The sequence below is a fragment of the Eriocheir sinensis genome, chromosome 15 (genome assembly GCF_024679095.1).
Source record: "Eriocheir sinensis breed Jianghai 21 chromosome 15, ASM2467909v1, whole genome shotgun sequence".
NCBI classification, from domain to species: domain Eukaryota; kingdom Metazoa; phylum Arthropoda; class Malacostraca; order Decapoda; family Varunidae; genus Eriocheir; species Eriocheir sinensis.
In genome coordinates, this window is record NC_066523.1 from 4,680,576 (window position 1) to 4,690,080 (window position 9,505).

Below are 9,505 nucleotides of genomic sequence, written 5' to 3' on the forward strand. Positions count from 1 at the left end.
TGTTGTTGGCTGAGACCTTGTGGGATTTTTTTTATCGAATTTTGTTATACTTCTAAATTTCTATCCTATTTTACGTGAGGGAAGCGGCCATGGCTCTAATGAGTAAGACCTCATCCTAACGCTCAGTGGCAGGTTCCTCACGCCTCCCCCTTACCCAATGGTTCCCGACCTTTTGCTGAGCCTAATCTACCGACATATTCCGTCCCCTCTTTGTGTTGAGGTGCACGATGATGTGCTTCAGTACCCAGGACACTTTTTAGTATGCTGGGGCGACCTCTGCTCCCGTTGTTATCTCCGTGAAGAAACGGATGCAAAGGTCGACCAAGTAATGATCTCGGCCAGGCGGAGGGAAAGGGAGAGTCGGCGCCTAAGTGGCAGCTGGGTGGTGCCGAGGAGAAAGTAGAGGATGGAGACTCGCTCGCTCGGGGGAAACACCAATAACAATAGCCGAGAACGACTAGAAAGAAAAAAAAACATTGTTGAGGGTAATGGTCTGTTGGACAGGAGCGGAGGAGGGAGAAGGGAGTGTGACTGGACGCGAGGAACCGCCAGTTACAGACTCTTACACCGCCCACGACTCTGATTGGCCGCCGCCTTGGCCAGTCACGGCGTAGAGGTTTGGCGGCTGGGACCAGAAGAGGGAGGAGTGAAGGAAAAAATGCGTACCACGAGGGGGAGGAAAAGCCTTCTCAAGCATTAGATAATTGGAGGTGTTTGAACTGCTCGCTCCGGATGCCGCGAAGCCCACTGCCTCGATCTCATCTGTGAGAGGCAGCGGATGGTGGCCGTGACACCAAGGGAGCGAAACGCGACGTCTCCCCTACCCACGCTGCCTACAAGAGACTGACGCCACGCCACGCCGCGGAAAAGTAAGTGCCCGAGTGCCTCGGTGTGAAGTGTTGACGGTGTGATGTGTGTTGAGTGTTTCGGCAACTGCAGGTGGAGGGTGTGTGTTGTGGGGGTGATGGTGCAGACCCACGAGTCAGATTCATGATTGTGAGCACAGACTGAGATGCCTCGCGTGTGTTTGCTGAGGCGCTGCAAACCAGCCCAGAGCGTGCCACTGGGCAAGTGATCAGAAAACAATGCACAAATATTGAATATGTGATAACCAGTGCTAACGTTTATCGTGGATAATACATTAATGAGCAAACTTTTGCTAAATCAAGCCCATGAACTGTTAATCATATTTGGTTACATGATTTGTGCCCTGTGAAGTGGCGCCACTGAACTGCAGCCCATGCAGCTCAGTGAGGAGTCATGCAGCGTGTGGGAGTGTGGCGCGCGTCAGCTCTGGTGCATGACCCAGTGGTTTGTACTGCAGTTTATGCATCGTAACATTTTATTTCTAGTACATGTATTGTGAGTACTCAATGGAAAATCGAGTAAAGTAATAATTGTGGAATAACATCTCTCAGCCGACGCTTGATGGCAGTATATAGTGAAATATAGTCTAAATGAAGACTTACATACCCCATGAACAATTGATGATTTTGTAACATCGAAAACCCTACGCATTAGTTTTATTATGAATCAAATACGCCTGTTGCCACTTCCCTCCACCTAGACGCGTCACTGCCCCTTCCATCTCCCCTGAAAACCCCTTGGCATATACGTAGACCACGACTTGTGGAGTTTTCAGTCCAAAGGTTTACATCCGAGTACGTCATCTTGTCACAAGTTGCCACTGTACTCCTACATAGGTATGCTGTTGCTGAGGTCATGCTAAATACCTGGATAGTTGAGGTATTGGTGAGGGGGGAGACAGGGTGTAGATGCGTCAGAGTATGCATAGTGAAAAATATAGCTACAGGTGTAAATAGTGTGGTTAAAAGTGTCAGCACAGGTTCCGTGTACAGTCAGACACGTGAGTGCTCGAGTGCAAAAAAGTTACATGAATCTTGGTGGTGAAAATTTCTCACAAGCATTGAAACAAAGTGGGGAAACCTTTACTCTGGTCCCGTGTGAACCTTCCACTCCTGATGCCTTGTGCAGTATAGCAGGCAACTTTACTATGACCGCTTTCCTGATATTATTCGAGCGTTGAGTGCCTGAAACACACACACACACACACACACACACACACACACACACACACACACACACACACACACACACACACACACACACACACACACACACACACACACACACACACAAGAAAAGTGATATAAAAAGAAACTAGGTAAAGAAATTAATACAAAAACAAGAAGTTCTATAGATTGCCAAAAAGTAATTGGGCAAATGGCCCCGCAAAACTAATGGCACAAATCACAGCCCATTCAACCAAACACAAGAAAAAAGGGCCATAAAGCGACAGGAGCCGAGACAGAGAAAAGTGACACACCGCGGAATGGCAGAGCAAAAACGCATCAAAAAACTGCCGTACTGAAACACACACACACACACACACACACACACACACACACACACACACACACACACACACACACACACACACACACACACAGAACGTGGACCGAATATCGTAAGAAAAACTGATAAACGACAATAAAATGGATGCTACCGGTAATGGAAAAGACTGAGAACACACACACACACACACACACACACACACACACACACACACACACACACACACACACACACACACACACACACACACCTTTACGGATATGTGTGGCTATGCAAGAAAATTAGAGAGTGCGCCGATTGGTTATAAAAAAAATGAAGTAGACGAAAATACATTCACGCGAACAAGCTCCATGATCATCCATTTAAAAAAATAGTGTGTGTGTGTGTGTGTGTGTGTGTGTGTCAGGAAGGTAAAAAGACACTTTCCACTTCCTCTTTCCCTTCATTCCATCCTAATTATCCGACTCCTTTCCCCTTCAACGTTTACCTCATCCTCACCTGGCGACACACACACACACACACACACACACACACACACACACACACACACACACAGAAAAAAAAAAAAACTGCAACAACAACAACCCTTCCTTGCACCATAAACTCAGTAAAGTACCCTCCCTCAGGCCCCGTACAACACTCCCTCCGTCTCCTCGCCGTTCCTCTTCCCTCTCTCACGCGTACCCCGCTCCTCTTCTGCATACCCCGGAGCATGAAGGAGCGGGAGATGGGTGTTGGCCTTGCGGGAACGCCTCTCAGACCTCCGGAGCGGCCTTGGGTGATTTGCGGCTGTTGGTAGTACTGGTGGTGGTGGTGGTGGTGGTTGATTGTTAACGATATATTGATGACGAGGGTTGAGATTTAAGTGAGTTATTATTGTTGTTGTTACTGTTGTTGTTGTGGTGGTGGTTGTGATTGTTAACGTTGTATTGATGACGTGTGTTGAGATTTCAGCGAGTTGTTATTTTTTGTTATTGTTGTTATTCTTGCGTTTGTTCTTGTGGTGATGGTGGTGACATGGCGCTGATGAGGAGAGTGATTGTAATGGTGATTGTGCTGCCGCTGGTTGGGGATTGTAGGGGTGATGCTGAGGGTGGAAATCGGGGTGAAAGTGATTGTTGTTGTGGTGTTGGTGGTGACAAGGTGATGATGAGAAGAAGGGTGATTGTAATGGTGACTAGGCTGTCCGTTGTGAATGTAGTGTTGATGGTAAAGGTGATTGTTGTAGTTGTGGTGATAGTCGTAACATGGTGGTGGTGGCGGGAACAGTAGTGGTTGTCGGTGTAGTGATTGTGTTGCTGGTTATAAATGTAGTAGTGGCGCTAAGGAAGGAGATTGTAATGTGATGGTTGCCGTGCTGATAGAGGCAACGTAGTGGTGATGATGGTGGACATAACAGTGGTTGCAAACATGTAGAAATTGATTGTTGATGTTCGGTGGTGTCATGTGGGTAACGCGAGCGAGGGTGGCGGTGGTGATGGTGATAGTGGTGGTTATGGTTATGAGGATGGTGGTGAACGTTGTACTGATGTGGGTTCAGATTCATATGAAAGCGATTGGTGACATGGCGTGGTGATGAGATAGATACTGGCGGTGCTGGGTGGTTGTGGTTGGTGGTATTTGCGGTGGAGGTGGTAATGGAGGCTAAGCACTTGATCGAACTTTAAATGCTTCGAACTGAGGGTTTGTAATGTGAGGAGAAGAAGGATACGTTGAGTCACTTATTGAATACGGTATAATATGGTCTCTCTCTCTCTCTCTCTCTCTCTCTCTCTCTCTCTCTCTCTCCTCCCCATAGGTAATCTTCCCGCAACCTCTCCCCTCCTCCGCCCGCTTTTCCATGGTCCGTCCCTCACCGCAGCTGACGTCACAAACCGCAGGGACTATTTTCTATGTGAAGTCTCCGTGAGAGGAACGTAGGGGAGACTCAACCACAGTGATAAAAATTTTAAGTGCCGTCATTATCAGCTAATTACCATGGCGGCATGTAGGGGAGGTATGGGAGTGGCGGCCACGGTGGTGAGCATGACTCTAATTAAGGAAGGCTAAGGAAACCGTACTGTTCTTTTATCAGCTGCTACGGAGAACACTTTGATTGCTTCACTATTTCTGCAATCAAGCTACATCTGAGTACAAACCTGTCGCACCTCTCCACCAGGCCTCGACTTATGACTAAACTACTTGGTAAGACGTCGGCTGTTCGATATTTGATAACTTGTTTGACCCTAAGATATTTCTACTCATTTTGTTGCTGTGAGTGTCGGAGTGATCAGTAGATAAGTAATTCCTGATACCCGCGTCAAGACAAGATACTAAAGATACTGTGACGCGTAAGAGGATATCAAACTGTGGTGTAATAGCAGCCATGTATATACGGAAAGTGTCTTCAACATTTTTTGTGGGGTAACCGATCAACAGGCGCCTCACACTCCAATCCCTTTACCCGGCTCTGCTTCCCTGGCCGAGATGAAACGCTCGTTCGCCTTGCCTAGCGGACTGAAGGGATGAAGGTAGCGGTGAAAGTCCTCGACAGTTCGGGGTTGAAAAAAGATAATCCAGTTTCACGACAATGAGCATGACCGCTGGCGCCAGTCCGTCAGCCTGAGACGTGACTGCGGGCGTCTGGGAAGAAAACAATTAACTGATCTCTCCCTCCTTCATACCCCCCCTCCACCCCTTTTCTCTCTCACTGTGATGTATCCATCGCGAAGCCTTATTACATCATCCAGTGGTTGCTGTGGCGGCGGCGGTGGAACAGGTAACGAAAAATTAATGGGAAAGGGGAGGGAAATTTAGTACGTGTTTACTTTAGTGAGTCCGTGTACTGGTGGTGGCGACCGCAGTGGAGGGAGGTGGAGGGAGGTGCTCGTGATGAAAGACGCTAATCTAGGTACGGACCGAGGAGACTATTTATACGGTAGTGTTGTTAGTGGAGGTGGTGGTGGTGGTGGTGGTGGTACGATACTGAAAGCGATGCAAGGTGGTGGTAGTTGTGGAAAGTATCGTGAAGGTGAAACAGTAGTCACGGTTGTGGAAAAAAAAGAAAAAAAGGTTTATGAGTGCTTGGTTTATGACAAACACCTAATGTAAAACCTGAGAGGAACAACTTAACTTAGGAAGTGCCTATTTGTCGCCTGAAAGAAAAGCGAGGTGTTGCGAGTTGTGGTGGCGGGTTGCGGCCCCCGAGGGAAGGGAGGGGCAGAGGTGACCTCCACCAGCCCACCTCAGCCTTCGACACGCCCTTTAGTTCTGCCTTATTCTAATGAGTTCCTCAACTGAACTATTTAATAGCAATGCAGCGGCTTCATAAAGGAATTTCACACAAAAAGTCTCTATACAGCCCATTTAATCTCGTCATTCTTTACTGTTACCGATATATGCCTCAACTTCCTACTACACCAGTGCCAAGCAAAGCTTCAACAAATCATTTTCGCCAGACAGCTAAATGACAGCAAAGGAATCAGCAATCGGACACATCTACAGACGGCATTTCCACTTGTAATACAAAAGAAAGAAAAAATACCGATTATACAATCTTGTGAAACACAGGGCGCTTACGTAAAACTTCCTGTTTAGCTGCTTATTCGTCCTGCTGCTGATAGTTTACCTTCAGGAAAAAGGCACTTCCCCCGAGAGTCAGAATTCCTCCTGACTGCGGGGACCATGCGGGGACGCTATAAAGATGCAGTCACTGATTCTGCCTTTCATGATTCTCTTTTTGACTGAGGCAAACGTCGACTCACTCTTACAATATTAATGAAACCTTCGTTTCCTCCCTGGGTCATCTAGTGTTAGTGCAATGTGTATTGCGTCGAGCATGCACGCAGGCCAGGCGCTCAGAAAAATGCTGGGCCACGTCAGCAGCCCGACGCCTATATGGGCCAGTAAGGCCGCTACACACCTGTTTTACCGCTATTAGCACACCCAGTGACACTTAACTTACAGATCCTAACTCCAGAGTGCATCATGCCCTCAAACAATAAGATATAATGTTTCGAAGATTCGGTTGGAAAAGCGAGAGTGGACGTTACTGTTCGTTAGGGTTAGCCAATACCTCCAGGAAGAGTGAAGGTCGTTATTGGTGGTGGTAGTGATAGTAAAGGGGAAAACGAGACTCCTCCCTCCCCACACCTCCGTCCTCCTGCCTCGTCCGTCTCCATTTTCACACCCAAAACGACCACTTCACCACACAAGCTATTCAATCAGCTGTTCTCTGCTCACCGCCCACGCACCGATGCATTGTACTCGGTAATGCATAACGGATATAATCAAGCTGTATTTTTTTTCTTAGTCACAACAATCCAGCTATTATTGTTCAATATGTGCATTTTGGCATGAACCGAATATAGAGTTATCTTATTTTGGAGGGTGTAATACTGGAGGAGATTTTTTTCTGTTCATAAGTACAACAACATTCGTATGGACCACGAGGAACATGATTTTCATTAAACCTGTGTTCGTGAAGCCTTTCTTACTGTAATGTACGCAATACTTTACTTGCACTTGTTTCTGTATCAGGTTGTTAATCATCTGCACCCGTTTATTTGTTGTATTTCTCACTTGATGTTAATTAGGTAATAGTTTGACGCCTCTGTGCGCAATATATTGAACAAAACAAAAACAAAACTGCGGCTCGGTATTATTTCAAGAGTTAGTTTTATGACCCATTTGTAGCCTGTAGTTCCTTGACAGTACTAAAAGCTGTGTGCCTCCCAACGTCTGGTATCTGGTGATCTATTCGTGAAAAAGTTGCAACACATACAGTACAATAGTCTACGCGATCTAATACAATATATAGGTTATGACTCTTACTTTGAAGAACCTATCGTTATTTCAAGTATTACTCTCACGACCTATTTGCAGTCTCTTAACGGTACTAAAAGTTGCATGCCTCCCATCGTCCGGTATCTGGTGAATCAGAGAAGAGAAAGAAGAATTGAGATCAGACTAAGTTAAAAAAGATATTGAAGAGGAAATTTACGAGTTTAATTAAAAAAACGGAGAAGTTGTTAATTAAGACTATAAACAAGAGATATTACTAGTAGAGAAAATCAAGTAAAGAAATATGAGGAAAATGACATAGTAGTTACAACCCATACAGCATAAGCCTTTCTCTCTCTCTCTCTCTCTCTCTCTCTCTCTCTCTCTCTCTCTCTCTCTCTCTCTCTCTCTCTCTCTCTCTCTCTCTCTCTCTCTCTCTCTCTCTCTCTCTCTCTCTCTCTCTCTCCAGGCTTTTTTTTTTTTGCCCTTGTGTTGCTTCCTCTGTTGAAAAAAGAGAAAAAAAAAAGCTACGAGATCAAACATTAGAATGCGATCCTTACTTTGAAGCACCCTGTAACTATCCAAGCGTGTATGTTGAGTTACAGACCTGCTCTCCATGACTCTGCATACCGTTCATTACTCAATATCCTGCACCGCCTTTGTCTCCCCACCGCACTGCCCTTGGTGTAGTAACCCTTCCATTTTGTCCTTGCGTATGATCTCCCTCTCACGCCGCTCATCCCTTTCGCCTACCGCTGAACTACCTGACCGTTTACCGTTATCCTCTCTACGGTGTCCCCGGTAATCCCCGCCCCAGCAGGTCACGGGGATCTGAGTGTCGTATTTTAAAACATTTCGTCGCCCAAGTTCACATATTTGACAAGGTTTCCATATGAGTTTAGGGTATTTCCAGGAGTAGTTTCATGACCCTGGTGGTAGTTTGACCCTTCCTCAGTAGCATGAACCTAAAGAAGCACTCATTAGAACTCGATTGATCCCTTCTTTGACCTTTAGAAATAGTTGATGTGAGGAGCGAAACTCTTATAATACCAGCCTGGAGCCATGCCTGGGCCGCCTCCTTCCAAGCCTCCTTCCAACACCACTAATCACGCACCCGCCCACCTGTCACCTGTACCCCACGTTCCCACCCCCTCCCCGCTCCTCCTGTCCCTCCCCTCCTGTCTCTCTCCTTTTCCCCAGAGACGAGTAATGGGCAAAGAAGGGCCCTAAAGACCAATCCGTCCCTCCGCTGTGTAGTGTTGGCCGCAGATCACACATAGATTATCTGACCACACCTCGCCATCTTGTTACCTTCCCACGGGTCACCTGCTCGACTTACTATTGTTATTATTATTATCATTATTATTATTATTAGTAGTAGTAGTAGTAGGAGTAGTAGTAGTAGTAATAGTAGTAGTAGGAGTAGTAGTAGTAGTAATAGTAGTAGTAGTAGCAGTAGTAGTAGTTGTAGTAGTAGTAATAGTAGTAGAAGTAGTAAAAATAATAATAGTAGTAGCAGTAGTATTCATTTGTCACGCCTTCAATCAATAACTTCCACCGTATATCTAACCCATTATCGTCACTATTTCACAAATCAAAACCAAAATAGACATATCCGTTAGAAACTGACCTATTAATTAAAGTTACACTGATACAGGGTAGATAAAACAAATAGGAAACAGTTCGGGTATCTTGCCGTGAATCGAATACCAAGTTATCTTAATCTGGAGGGTGTAATGCCGCCGGAGAGTCTTGTTTTTGCCTTTCCTAAGTACTACAACATATGGACCACGAGACACAGAGATACGAATCACTGAACTCCGCAAACACGTCAGGTCCCCTCCCCTTTAGCCCTCCCCCTTCAGTCCTCCCCCACAGTCCTCCGTCCTCCTTTACAGACCTCCCCCTAACAGTCCTCTCTCTCTCTCTCTCTCTCTCTCTCTCTCTCTCTCTCTCTCTCTCTCTCTCTCTCTCTCTCTCTCTCTCTCTCTCTCTCTCTCTCTCTCTCTCTCTCTCTCTCACACACACACATACGTACACAAACAAACCTAATCCGGCTTTCCGTGTATTTAAAACGCTTCTGTAAACAACGAATAAACGAAAACTAATTACCTTGCTCACCTCACCTGGATGGGTTTCACTTTTGATCTTATCCGGCGTGCGAAACAACTGGTGGTGCCCGTGTTTTTTTTCTATTTGTTTGTTTGTCTTTTTTCGTATGGAGTTTTCTGAGGATGTCACCCAAATTTTACTCGTTTTTTTTTATTTTTTTTTTCAAGCAACGATCCCTATTCATGTCTTGTCGTTTAGTGTTCCTTGATCCTCTTTTCATATATAATTATTCTTTTTTTTCACCAAATGCTACGTC

The 9,505-nt window shown here is 45.8% G+C and overlaps 1 protein-coding gene across 1 annotated transcript in view; it reads left to right on the top strand.

Annotated features, from left to right (window-relative positions):
* The first annotated feature begins 486 nt into the window (after positions 1-486).
* LOC126998798 (putative uncharacterized protein DDB_G0288537) overlaps positions 487-9,505 on the top strand; it is a 32,531-nt gene continuing 23,512 nt past the window's right edge. Inside the window, exon 1 of the mRNA XM_050860848.1 lies at positions 487-869. The gene's annotated coding sequence lies outside the window, so the exon portion shown is untranslated. The remainder of the gene's footprint in view (positions 870-9,505) is intronic.